Source organism: Euprymna scolopes, chromosome 10, assembly GCF_053919585.1.
Source record: "Euprymna scolopes isolate OS-2025 chromosome 10, ASM5391958v1, whole genome shotgun sequence".
Lineage (NCBI taxonomy): Eukaryota > Metazoa > Mollusca > Cephalopoda > Sepiida > Sepiolidae > Euprymna > Euprymna scolopes.
In genome coordinates this window covers 137,487,973-137,502,260 of record NC_136491.1, presented here as the reverse complement: position 1 = coordinate 137,502,260, position 14,288 = coordinate 137,487,973, and the positions used below count along the sequence as shown (strand labels likewise).

Below are 14,288 nucleotides of genomic sequence, written 5' to 3'. Positions count from 1 at the left end.
GCAGTTCGTCAGAGCATTCACCATTAAAGTATTTGTAGAACAGGCAGAGGGATGCAACATCTCGTCGATGGGACAGAGGTTGAAGCCTAGATGACAGTTCAGGACCTATCAGGTTGGCGACTCTTTTTTGAACCCTGTCCAGGAGCGAGAGACAAGCAGCAGATGCACCAGCCCAGATGTGACAACAGTACTCCATACACGGGCGAATGGTTGCCTTATAGAGGTATAGGATACTGGCAGGCGTAAGTAGTTTTCTAGCACGGTAGAGGGAGCCAACCTTCCTTGCAGCAGCCTTGGCAATGCTCTCAATGTATCTATTCCAGTTCATATTTCCTGTAAACGTTAGGCCGAGGAGTTTAAAAGAAGTACTTTCAGGCAATGTGTTCTTGGGCATTGCTATTGGTGGTAGAGAAGGTTTCTTGTAGTTATTGAAGGAAACAAGTTTAGTCTTAGCAGCATTGAATGTGACCAACCATTTTTGTCCCCATTCCACTACGGATTGGAGGTCATCCTCTAGTGTTTCTGCCATTTCCTTGGATATGTGTTCATTTGTTTTCCCCTCATATCTGTTATAGAGAGTAGTGTCATCGGCAAATATACCCATCTCCGAAACAATATTATCAGGGAGGTCATTTATGAATATCAGGAATAATAGAGGTCCAAGGATAGACCCCTGAGGTACTCCCGCATTTATGTCATATTGTTTGGATGTATGTCCGTCGAGGACAACTTTGATTTTTCTATTACTTAAGAAGGATTTAATTACATTATGAATTCTTCCAGTGATTCCATATGATCTAATTTTCCTTAGAAGACCATCGTGCCATACCCTGTCAAAAGCCTTAGATATATCAAGGGCCACCGCTCTACCCTCCCCTGTTTTATCCAATGAACGGTATATACGTTCAGAAACTACAGTTAAGATATCTGCTGTTGAACAGGCTTGCCTGAATCCATATTGTTTGTCAGTCAGGAGTTTAGCAGCTGTTAGGTGCTGGACTAGGGCTTGATTAACTAAGGACTCAAATATTTTGGCGAAAAGCGGGAGGAGGCTAATGGGGCGATAATTTAGTGGGTCAGTTCTTTCACCAGAATTCTTGAAGACTGGTACCACAGAGGCGGTTTTCCAGCAGTCGGGAAAACAAGATTCGTTAAGGCATTTATTGTAAAGTTTGGACAGAACTGGAGCAACCTCGGCAAAGCATTTTTTTAATAGCACAGCCGGGATGAGATCTGGTCCACATGCTTTTGAAGTGTCTAGGTTTTTTATAATAGCATGTACCTGAGAAGGGGTGATTTTCAAATCGTCAAGTGTGGCGTCTGTTCGCAGAGGAAAATCAGGGAGTGAGTGGTGTACCGAGTTCAGTGTGGAGTTTGAGGCAAACCGACTGGCAAGCAGATTAGCCTTGTCAGTTGCCGTGCAAGCAACCTCATGATTGTTTGTTAGTGGGGGAATAATTGACTGTCCATTATTAACTACGCTGTTGTAGATTTTCCAAAAATCCCGGGTTCCTAATTTCTGTGCTTCGATGCGCTTTCTGGTGGTTTCAGAGTAATCTGTCTTAGCTGTGTCTATCACTCTCTTACAATCATTTCTAGCTTCTATAAACTTCTGTTTATTTGAGCTGGACTTATGTCGGTTGAATCTGCGGAACGCACGCTGCCTTTGACAAATGGCAGCTGCACAAGCAGAAGTAAACCATTGGGGAGAGTGGGGCTTGCTATAGTATTTCCGTGCGGGAACATGTGCTTCAATAGCAGTTTTGAACCATTCAGTTGTCTCATTTGCACGCTGTTCCGCTGGAAGAGTAAAGATATTTTGCCATGGGGCATCTCTGATGAGCTCCCTGATGGCTTCCCAATCAGCCTTTTTGTAATACCTCGTTGTTTTGAGTAGTGGGTCTTCAGTTTTAGGGCGAGAATTTAGGCTGATTTCTACCATTATCACAGCGTGATCAGCATTCCCGAGTGGGCTGTGGGCATTTGTTGTACAGTCATTGGGAACCGTTGTCAGAAAGAGATCTAGAAGTGAGGCATGTTGATCGTGCTGGTCTGGGAAACATGTCGGAAATGTAACCAACTGAGATAGGGAATGAGATATAGAGAAACTATGTGTTGCGCTACCAGCTACGTCTGTGTGATTTGAGAATCCTAGCCAGTTACTGTGGTGGACATTGAAGTCACCAAATACATGTATTTGTGCGCTAGTATCGAGGGAGAGTGCTATATCTATGCTGTCTGAGACTTTGTTTATTAGGGTAGTCTTGGTTTGAGGGAGAGCGGTAGAGAAAATACAAGTAGCTAATATTGTGTTGCATATTTAGTCTGAAGCACATAAAGGCCTGGCCCTCTGATTCTAGTTTTATTTCTCTAGTTAGGGGGAGGGTGTTTCGAATATAGACTCCAAGTCCATGCATATGTCTGTCCGAGTCCTTACGGTAGAGTGGGAGATAACCAGGCATGTTAAAGTGGTTAGAGGGAATGGAGGAGTGAAGGTTAGTTTCACTTAATGCTAAGATATCCGGGGTGTTTACAAGGAGAAATGACTCAACATCATCTAAGTTAGTTCTAAGCCCGCGGATATTAGTAAATGCAAGCCTCAAGGGAGGAGGCAGGTTGGTTTTCTTTGAGTTTGGTCCTGGTTTAAACGTAACTTTTGCTTGAGCTGTCATTTCATTTTATTTTATTTAAAAGTTTCAGTTAGGGTGGATGAGTGAGGGGGTGCTGGACAAGTAGTTGTGCAGAATACCAGACATGCAATACAAGTAGACCATCAGCTGTCCTCACCCACAGGATTGTGGCCTCAGGAAAGCCCACCGGGGATGAGTGCAGGGTCCCTTTCCATGCGCGACGTGGCACTACAAACATCCCGATATTTTACAACTGTTGATGGAGCAGCCGCTCTAAGCGCTACCAAAGAGTTAGGGCTCCTGTACTATCAGTCGGAAACAGCAGCCAGGAACTGTCAATCCGGTACCCTCAATCCATTAGGCAAAGCCAGCCCAGTCCAACTGCACCGACATATATGGCACTGAAGCACCTCACTGTGTCCAGTTTAGGGGGATGGGATGTGGCGGGAGTGGGGAAAAGCGGCATTCATTGCCCTAGTCAGGAAACAAGGTCAACCACTGGGTGATTCAGACGAGTCCCTGTGATAGTACCTCTACGCCTGGCCAATAGGCAAAGAAGGAGTATGAAAGCCGGGCGATAGACAGAGTCTATCTCCTCCTTAAGCAGTTTAGGTTTGCCAACCGGTGATTTGTTTGAGTCACCAGCTCTAGGAAGGTTGTCGTCCAGGACTGAAGAGGCCTCCCTCCCCTAGGTTTAGTTTCAGAGTTTTCCTTCTCCTAGACAGATGACCTGGGAAGACCTACGGGTCTATCAGCTCCGAGGGGGTTCGCCCCGCGCCTGGGTCCTAATCCAGGTATTTCTGCGACCCCGCATGGGTAGTTAATATTTATTGGTTATTTAGGTTAATATCTCCTGGAAAAATCGGGCATTTAGGTTAGCTTCTACAGAAGATTTTCACTCCTCAAGCGTGGTTAAAAAAGGGCATTATTATGCTTTCCATTTTCATTTTTACTGGGAGAGGGTATAGGTAAAAATTCATGCAGTGGAAGCAGCTAAATTTGCTACAGTATTGGATCGAGAGAGACGAGTTAATGTATGGTACTTATAGTAAAAAGACTGCTGTTATAGGAATTGTCCAGGCGGTTTACAGAAAACATGGGATGCCAAATGAAAGATTCATAATTTTTTTTCTTCTGTAAATGCTGACCAATATTTTCAATGAAAAAAAAAAAAAAATGATTTTTGACAATATGAAGCTAATTCAATGAAAAATTGAGAAATGAAAGCAGCATTCTTGAATCATTATTGGACAATTTTTTACAAAACTTTAAGAAAATTAAAATGAAAATCAAGAAAAAAATATCATTGTAAGGTAAGTTTCATGAATAAATATTTAATAACAAACAACTGATTGCAAACATTTTCTTTGATTTTTCTTATGATTTTTTTCAAATCACAAATATTTAGTTAATGATTTTTTTGTTCCAATCACAATAAATATTTAGTTCTTTTTTTATGATAAACCAATGATAGCAAATAAAGTCTTTAAGATTTTTTGTATTAGGGTTAAGCATTCAGCATTTTGGCACCTTCCAGCATTTTATGTAAGTCATGTGGACAATTCCAATGATAGTTTGATCTTGATACTGCATTAGTACCACATTGCCAATGATATGATGGCTGTGTAATTTAAAAAACCAGATTTAGATCTGATGAGCTCAGAGGAAGAATAGATCGGGACAGAATGGAGAGATGTGTGCAGAGTAAGTGGCCATTTTTAAAGAATAGATAAACATCTTTGGGTTAGTAGATGGAGAACAGTTGAGGTAGCATGTTCAGTTCACATGAGAAAGCCAAGGAAAAACATAGGAGGAAAAGATTAATTTAAGGGATAAATAATAATGAATGTTCATTACAACCTAAAAAATTGTTTTAATTGGATTATTCAAACTACTATTCTCACATTGACTGTTATTCGTACAACATCTGCTAGAACCTGTGACATAACAGATAAAGTACTGGGTACAATTTCAGGTCCAAGCGACCTTCTTCTGGAGGGTAATGGTTCAATCCTCCATGCAGAAGACACTAAGATTACCCAGTCATAGCTGATGGAATGAGAGCATGCTTCCTCCATAGATTCAATACAGGCTTCTCTGCAGATTCCTGAGTTTGACAAATATATCTGAAGAGGGTTAGAGGTTATATCGGCCAAAACATTGTGAGAATAACACTCAAGATGAGAACAGTAGTCCTAATAATTCAAATAATCCTCATCTAAAAAATTCAGAAACATTTCTTAAAAAATATTAAAAGATAAATTTAATATCTCTTCTGTAACATATAACTACATTCACAGAAGCCTGTAAGAAGATAAGTTAGTTTTATTGGATATCCTTTTTATTCAACTAAAGTTTCTTCTAATATATAAAGTTATATTGTTGGATTTTGGAATTTAGACCTAAACAGCATTGCATTTTACACAGCGATATTTGATTCTACCCAGCCATTTCTTTTTCTTTGTTTTCTTTACAGCAGGTTCTCCAGTTCAGTTTGTTTGAACATCTGGTTAGAAATGTTACAATCATGACAATAATAAATCAAATAATATAAAGGTGATAAATCTTTGAAGTTTTAAATATAATTGACCTCCACTGGCTCCTGCAACAAAAAATCTTAACTACCACGAAAACAATAATAACTAGCAGAATTCATTAAAACTCCACGTGATGAGAAATCAGATATTTTGATAAAGCCGATAGTTTTCTGGATAAAAAAAAAAAAATTTTTTTTTTTTTTTTTTTTTTTTTACAGAAAAACCAATAACATGCAGCACATACAAGTTTAATATTTCTATGAAAATAGTGTCCATTGTATTTTCAATATGGAACTAAGAGAAATGAGATAAATTAATAAGTATTAATAAATACCAAGAAAGTAATATATTGTACTACCTAGTTCAACACAAATAATGAAACCACATTGTAAAAGACAATCTTTAATTAACTCCTTCAGTCCAGCACCTCTTGACAGACATTGTTCTCTTTTTTTTTTTCTTTTTTTTTTTTTTTTTTTTGTAACATTTCTTTCTTCAGGGAAGAATTGCTGCATGTTGAAATCACTATGAATTTGTTCCTTATACCATTACAACAATGATCATATTTTATAATATTAAAAAAAGAGACTACATCAAAAGGAGGTTACTCTCATATTCTTGTCAAGGGTTGTCATATTGGCTTTTTTAAAGCCTAATTTTGTGAATTTGGCCTTTTTTAAAAAGCAGTTTGGCCTTCAAAAATTGTACTTGGCCTTTTTCAAAAGGTAAACTATGGACTACCTGAGGAAGGAACAAGCAGAACATAATACAGACATGCTACTTAACCTGGTTCTATATCAATTGAACAATTTTTCAGAAATGTTATTGACATTTTAGGGAGTATAACTAATAAATTTTAGGAACTAAATATATTTTTTGTCATTTAATGAACAAAATTTGATCATTTTTATTCTTTCACACATTTATGTCATCTTTTATAGTGCCAAATTTAGAAAAAAAAAATCTTGTCATCTTTATGAAACTGAAAGTTTTAATCTTTGCCTTTCTTTTCCCCTCTTATGAGAGTTATCTCTGAAAACTGAAAATGTTAATCTTATTTAAAAGTAAAAACAAAACAAAAAAGTACAATCAAAATATCTAAAATAAAATTTCTGGGTTTACAGGTTCATCTTTTGAATCTCATTGCCATTGTTTGTTAGTCATTACTAATCAGCAGAGCGAGACTACTGTCAACCAAAAAAAAAAAAAGTCTATCAGGCGTGTATATGATGATGTATGAAAGTAAAAACTGGGCAATGGGGGTTGAGGATATGCGTTGCATGGAGAGAAACTGTGAGAATGAGAACACGGATATATAATGTGAGTGTTGAAGACAGGCTTAGATCTGATGACCTCAGTGGAAGATTATATCTGGATAGTATAGGTAGATGTGTGCAGAACAGGAGACTTCGATGGTATGGCCATGTTGAAAGAATGAATAAGAGTTCTTAGGTTAGTAGAGATAGAACAGTTGAAGTAGCAAGTTCAGTTCATATGGGAAGACCGAAGAAGTGATGAGAAATAGCCTGGAAGAAAGAGGGATAATTGAAGACCTGGCCAGACATATGTTAGTTTGGAAGTCAATTTCTGGAAGCCTTTCAGTGCATGTTAGTCTGTTGAATTGTATGTATGACACACAAATCAAATCCTCGTTTTATATATATATATATATATATATATATATATACATATTTTTTTTTTTTTTTTTTTTTTTTTTTTTTTTTTACATGGAGGTCACCACTTATCAAGGCCCGGAAGCCACTCGGGGATAAGGATTATTGTGTGTACAGTAATGGGATAGTATTGTAATAAAAGTGTCTTATTTAAGGGGACGATTCATCAGGAATTTGTTTATATTGGACTTGAAGACATCCAAGTTGTAGTCAGGTGGGAAACAGGCAAATGGAAGAGAATTCCACAGATGTACACTTCTAAGAAAGAAGCTTTGTTCATGGAATCTGATTTAGGCACAGATAAAAGTGGGAAAAATTACTGACAGTGGTTTCAGTTAGACGGGTGTTTTTCATGAAAGATTGGCAAGAGGGGACCAGAGATTGGAGCTCGGATGAGCACTTGCCATGGAAATAACAATAAAACAAAGACAGGCTTGCAACGTCTCTTCTGTGGGAGAGAGGTTGCAGGGAAGAAAAAAGGGCATCCCCCACTAAGTCACAAAGTCTATTTTGTACTCTCTCAAGGCAGGATAGGCTGTTTTTAGCAGCTCCTGCCCAGATGTGGCAGCAGTATTCCATCCTTGGACGTACTTGGCTTTTATACAGATACAGAATTGCATCAGTAGTGAGGTATTTTCTGGAGCAGTAGAAGGATTCCACCATTTTCCCAGCGACCTGGGCAACAGACTTGATGTACGTGTTCCATTTCAGATCAAGAGTAAAGGTCAAGCTCAGAAGCTTGTCAAAACATGAAGCCTCCCCAAGATGAGAGCCATCCATTTTAATTGATGCCAGATGGGATCAGAGCGTTGATGATGTAAAGATAGGAGCTTGGTTTTAGATGCATTAAAAGTAACCAGTCACCTCTTCCCCCACTGTATCATGCGCTCAAGATCAGAGGAGAGAAAATCAAAGAGAACTTTGTCATTTACAGCCTTTGATGTGTTGCCATAGATGGTAGTGTCATCAGCACAGATGTCAACGAATGATTTAAGTATGTGCTTTGGGAGATAATTGATGTAGATCAGGAAGAGAGTTGGGCCCAGGATGGACCCCCTGAGGGACTCCAGCATTAATACTCTGGGCCTCTGATTTCTGCCCATCAACCACTACTCCGATGAGCCTATCAGAGAGAAATGATTTAATAATTGAGAAAACCTTTCCAGTTATACCGTAGCTGGAAATCTAGTGAAGTAGGCCTTTATGCCATACCTTATCGAAGGTCTTTGATATGTCAAGAGCAATTGCCCTGGAAAGGAAGACTTTGTCGAGAGATTCACTAATCCTATGAGATATAACCGTTAGCACATCTGTAGATCTAGCAGAACGGAAACCGTATTACACTAAGGAGGTTATTTCTGCTGAGGTGGTTGACTACTTTATTTAATATGGATTCCAGTAACTTACTCATGACACACAGGAGTCTGTACTGAGAGGGAGATGACTTATCACCTGAATTCTTAAATACAGGGCATACTGACAAGGTTTTCCAGGGTATTGGAAAGCACTTCTTAAGGCAACACTTAAACAGTTTTGTAAGTATGGGGGCAAGTTCTGATCGAAGCTTTTTCAACACTAATATATATATATATATATTTACTTTTAGAACTAACTCTTTAAAGATCTATGTAGAGTTTTCATTGATACGCATTCGTTGAAGTGATAACATTTTATATTTCGTATCTTACACAAAATTGGTACAATGTTACGGTGGAAATGTTTGCAGAAGAGGAAACTTGTTTTCAGATATGAATACTGCATCTTTTTCCTACTTCAGAAATGGTTATCTCCCCTTTTAAAGTTGCTAAACATTAAGGTACTTGTACAGTTTAATCAAGACATTTAAAAATGAAAATATAAAAAAAAAAGTTTAAATTTTACGTATCCGTTATGGAATGAAGTTCTCCGAAAAAAAAAAAAAATTTTTTTTTTTTTTTTTTTTTTTTTTTTTTTTTTTTACAACAAAAAAATTTTTTTGGTATGATACCAAGCAAAAGATTCGATTTTTAGGAAGAAAAACTAGTATTAAATATGGGGAAGGAGTGTCGGCGCTTTAAATTGAGTTATCTCCCCATGGCGTGTTCTAAAAATCCAAACAAAAATTTAAAAAATTTGAAGATGTCTACCTTCAACACGCTGTCATAAAAACGTTTTTCTGCCGTAAAAACAAAATTACTCGATCAAATTAAGTGAATTTTTTTTTTTCGGAAATCTTCAGTTCAAAACAGATACATACAATTTAACCTTTTTCAATATTTTCATTTTTTTTATGTCTTGATTAAACTGTAAAAGTGGCAACATTAATGCTCACTCATATCTTGTCGCTTCATCTCTTCAACCAGCGTGCAGTTGGGCCCCAGTGGGCAAGATGTTAAAATGTGCTCGATGGTCTGAACTTGGGCACCACAAGGGCATTCAGCAGTTGTAGAGTAACCCCACATGAGGAGGTTGTCGCCAGTTTTTGCAACTTTTGCCCTTGCCCTATTCAGAGTGACCCACTCCGAACGGGACAGGTGTGTGCCAGGTGGTAAGGTTTCACCGGGCTCTGGCAGTGCTATATTTGTAGACTGAGGGTCTACCTCTCTCCACATCTGCAGCCGGTAAGAGGATGTAGGAGTGTCCGGTAGTTCCTCAAAGCTTCGCCATCTCCGAGTAGCCATAGAGAGGGTGTCTGGGGTCTTCGAGTTGTTTAGTACGCTCAACTCTCGCAATTATATCCCGGCGGACTTTAGGTGGTGGTATGCCACTTAATCGGTATAGGGCTGGTAGAGGTGTGCTTTTTAAGTTTCCAGTTATGATTCGGCAAGCTTTGTGGAGATTTGCGTCAATGCGGTGAGCATAGGCTGAGCGAGACCATACTGCAGCGCCATATTCAGCCGTGGAGTAACATAGGGCTAATGATGTTGTCCTTAGCGTGTGTGGGTCTGCTCCCCACCTCGAGTTAGCCAGTATGTTGACTAAGTTAATTCGAGGCGCGATCTTCTTTCGGAGCGTGTCTATGTGTGTCTTGAAGGAGAGAGTTCGGTCCAGTGTGATGCCAAGGTAGACTGGATATGGTTCATTTACTAGCTCGTTACCTTCCCATTGGATCTTCAGCTTCCTGTTGGCTATGTGGTTGTTAAGGTGGAAACTCCATACTTTTGTTTTCCCAGGATTGGCATTGAGGAACCATTTCTTATAGGAGGCTAAGGTTTTTAAGGCACTGGATATTCTTTTCTCAATTGCTTCAAAGCTCTTGTCTTGTGTCGCAAGACACGTGTCATCCGCATAGATGAATCTATGGATGTCTGTAAATTCTGGTAGGTCATTTGTATAGATGTTAAACAAAGTCGGCGCCAAGACAGAACCCTGGGACAGACCATTCTTCTGTGACCTCCACCGACTCTGCCTACCATCCATTTCGACAAAGAATCTTCGATTCCGGAGAAGAGATTCTATAATGGAAACCATTTTTCTATTCTTCAAGGTCTGGCCAACTTTCAGCAGAAGTGCTCGGTGGTTGATGGTGTCATAGGCTGCCGTGAGGTCGATAAATACAGCCCCTGTGATTTTTTTTTCTTTCATACCTATCCTCTATGTACTGAGTCAAGTTCAGAACTTGACCAACACATGAACGCCCACTAATGCTCACTGCGACGAGATGATGCAAAACTATCTAAGGGAGATAATTCATACCGGAAAAGTTTTCTAGTCATCGGTGAATATTGTTTGACTTTTGTGACTTGTGGTGGATGAGTAAAAGAAATGAAGACAAGATCTTATGAGTTTTTCCTTTTATTTATGAGCTTCACATCTCAATTTCTCTCTGCGTGACTATGACCGTTAACTGCCAATCATGGTGAGATGATTGTCTATGACTGACATTTTTCATGGAAATTTTTGATTCACAAGCAGTCACCAACACTTTAACCAACTATAAAACCATATTAAAGTAAATATAACCCACATTGCTCACCCTTATGTCTAGCAGCTATGATCAAAAACTCATTAGTTTATTAGTGGATTTGATACATAGAAATATATAAACGTATTCACATACTCAAGATATATATACCTGAATTCAGCATAATCATGCTGACACACCGGTTCCTGTCAGAGCATTGTTGAGCCTGGTCAATACTAAGATGGTTGACCATTTGGGAATACCAGGTGCTGTATGTACTTTTTATTTATCTCAGCATGGTTTCCAGTCGATTTGAACTTCTTGGCACTTTAATCAGGCAGCAACCCTTGCTTCACAATTACATGTGCTGAACTCTTTCAGGGGTATCCATTGTCTTTTAAAACAGAGCCGAGGCCATACACATTCATTAGTTCTCATTTCCAAATGCTAGAAAAAAGTTGGAATCGATTCACAGTCTTTTTTTTTTTTTTAAGGCACCTCCAATATTATAAAAAGCAAATCGAACATGTAAAGAAGACAGAAAGACTGCTAAATGTACTTGTACGATAGGAAAAACATGCATTTATTTATTTATTTTTTACAAGGAAGTTGCCATTTATTAAGGCCTGAAGGCTATTTGAGGATAAGGGTTAAATGAATGGACGGTGGTCAGTGGGAAAACAGTGTATTACTCGTTAGTGGTGGAAATTGTGTATAATTTGATTATCTAAGGAGATGGCTTAACAAGAATTCATCTACATTAGACTTGAAGCCGACCATGTAGTCAGCTGAAAAGCAGATTAGTGGAACAGTTCCACAGGCGGACTGTTCTAGGAAAAAAACTTTGTTCATGGAATTTGTGTTTGGATTTAGGCACAGATAAAGAGGGGGAAGAATTGTTGATAGTGGTTGTAGCTAGACAAGTGTTTTTTTGTGTGAAGTTTGATATAGTATTACTAAGAGAAAAATTTTTAAAATGGTATTATTTTTTATAACAATTAATTTAGACAAATGCTGATGCGCAAAATTGTGACAAAAAACAAAACAGAAACAGACAGGATTTGCATCCGCCGTATTCTATTTAATTATTAATTTATTTTTGCTTATTTTTTCAAGGAATAAATTGTCAGTGTAATCAGCGATTTTAATCGACGTTTTTCACACTTAAAATGCACTTTTACTTTATTTTAAAAAAAGATTTATGAAAATAAATCGAATCATGTAAAAAATATTCTGATTAAATAAACATTTCCTTTTATTAGAACAAATACTTGAATTAATATTTTTTTTAATTTTAATCTTCAAAAAAAAAAAAAAAAAAAAAGAAAAATGAAGTATGTTTCATTTCCTCTATAAATTTTAAAATAGAATTGACTTTTTTTACCAGTCACAGAGAACTATTTTCTCTGGTGAATCAATGCCCCCCACCCCCAGTTCTCTGGCCACAGGCTGACCAATCAGCTAATAAGGCGCATTGATTCATCTGCTCCCAAAAAGTTTTAAGGGAACGTCAGCAGTCAGATCCGGACCGCCAGCCTAGCAACATCTATCCTCTTTCATCCCCTGTACACCGGACATCTCGCTATAGCATTGACGGTCTCGATGTGAGACAACTGTAATCCAGCCGGGGACGACATGATACTGACTAACCTTTGACGACCTGAAAAAAACTTTCTTTTTCTTCTTCCCTTTTAACAGCCTGACCTGCTAGTTCCTGCTACAAATAAAATACTCTTCATTGTTATTGTTTGAAAGGAAGTTTGTTTCTTTTGTGCCTTTTCTTTGCTATAATTTATTGGGAAGGTAAACCAATTACTTCTCTCCTAAAAACGGTGACCCCCCCCCCCCGACGTTTACATTTTGGGCGTCCATAGAACTTATGCGCATTGCGTTTGTTTTGATTGTGCAAAGCTGTACCTGTTAATAAACTCTTGCTTTTTGAGGCAAATTGAGCTATTTTTTGTACAAAGAAATTTTTTTTTTTTTTAATTCAATATCTTTAGAATTTATCTTGCTAATTATCTTTGAAATAGTCAAAAAAAACAAAAAAACAAAAAAAAAAAACTAATATCTTTCAAGGGATTTTTACAATGAATTTATTTAACTACAAAATTTAGCTGAACTTGTCAGTTTCTAATGTTGCCATGAAAACATTTTCATTATAACTTTTTTTCACATGTAATTTTTTTTTCTTTCTTTTAGAGATTAACTTTAGGCGTTAATCTTTCAAATACAATCAGAAAGTCATTAGAAAATTACAAAAAATTATGATAAACCGTCTTTCCAAACCATATCCTCCTATCAATTTCCGCCATTAAATTACACGTATCTTAAATCCTCATCTCACAAGATCCGAAACTTAGTAAATAATATACGGTGCAAGTCCAAAATTAAACCTGATTAAATAAAAAACAAAAACGAAAAAAGATATACGTACTCATCATGGAAGGAATTTGTCATATTCTAAAAATGACTAAATTGATCAAGTATTTTTTTTTTTTTTTAATCCAACAATCTTATGATGGAAGCGAGACGCCGTGTTTTAATTCACCACACTGAAAATATGTGTGACGTGCGTGTGTCGATCATATGCGTGCGCTTGCGTATACAAAATGGCCACCTGTGATAACATATAGAATCACATGGTTTAATATTTGGAAAACTATTTATTTTTCGTTTAATTTTAATTTTTCGTCAATACTATACTGTGACAAGACAGTTGGTATGCAAGTACACATTTAACAGCCTTCGTTTATGCTCGCGCATATCGTAAACAAAGGCTAGGCTATGAAATGGAAAAGAGTCCCAGAGTTCAGGGTTTAATACCATGCAAAAAAAAAAAAAAAAAAAATCAAACAAAAAACTTTTTAGCCAATAAACACAAAAAATGCCCCCTCTCTCACGTGGCCAAAAAAGTGTACGTACTCGTCATGGAACGAATTTGTCACATTCTAAAAATGACGTAAATTGACCAAGTATTTTTTTTTTTTTTTAATCAAATCTTATGATGGAAGCGAGACGCCATACTGAATGAGTAAAGAGTGACAACTCAATTCAGAACTACCGAGAGATCCAAACAAACCTTACAATGGCTACGATAAATCACTAAAAATCGTAAAATTATTTTTACGTGATTTTTGGAATATGATATTTTCGTTCAGTGACGGGTACATACATCGTAAAGATTTTTCTTTTTGAGGTTGAACTCAGAACTTGCTTCATTAAAATTTTAAAATGAATCTATTGAAATGAATTTTTTTATAATAGAATAAAATAATGAAGGGAGGTAATTAAAAGCAAACATTGTTATCTCCCTTTGTACGTTTCTCTTTAATATTTTTTTGGTTTTGTTTTATTTATCTCCCTTTATGAAAATATGCTAATTGTATTGGATAAAGTAATGGATTTTATTGATATATAGAAACAGCACTGTTTTACAATTTGTTATTGTGCAGGGGGAGACAAGTTGTTTACTAAGAGATTTGTTCATGTTCATCTCATAATTTAGGACGCTCGATGCAGCGTGCAGCGATAGTTTTCATCAAAGTATTAAAAAAAAAAAAAA

At 37.2% G+C, this 14,288-nt stretch overlaps 1 long non-coding RNA gene across 1 annotated transcript in view; it reads right to left on the bottom strand.

Annotated features, from left to right (window-relative positions):
* LOC145286302 (uncharacterized) overlaps positions 1-14,288 on the bottom strand; it is an 81,281-nt gene that overhangs the window by 28,211 nt on the left and 38,782 nt on the right. The window lies entirely within an intron of this gene.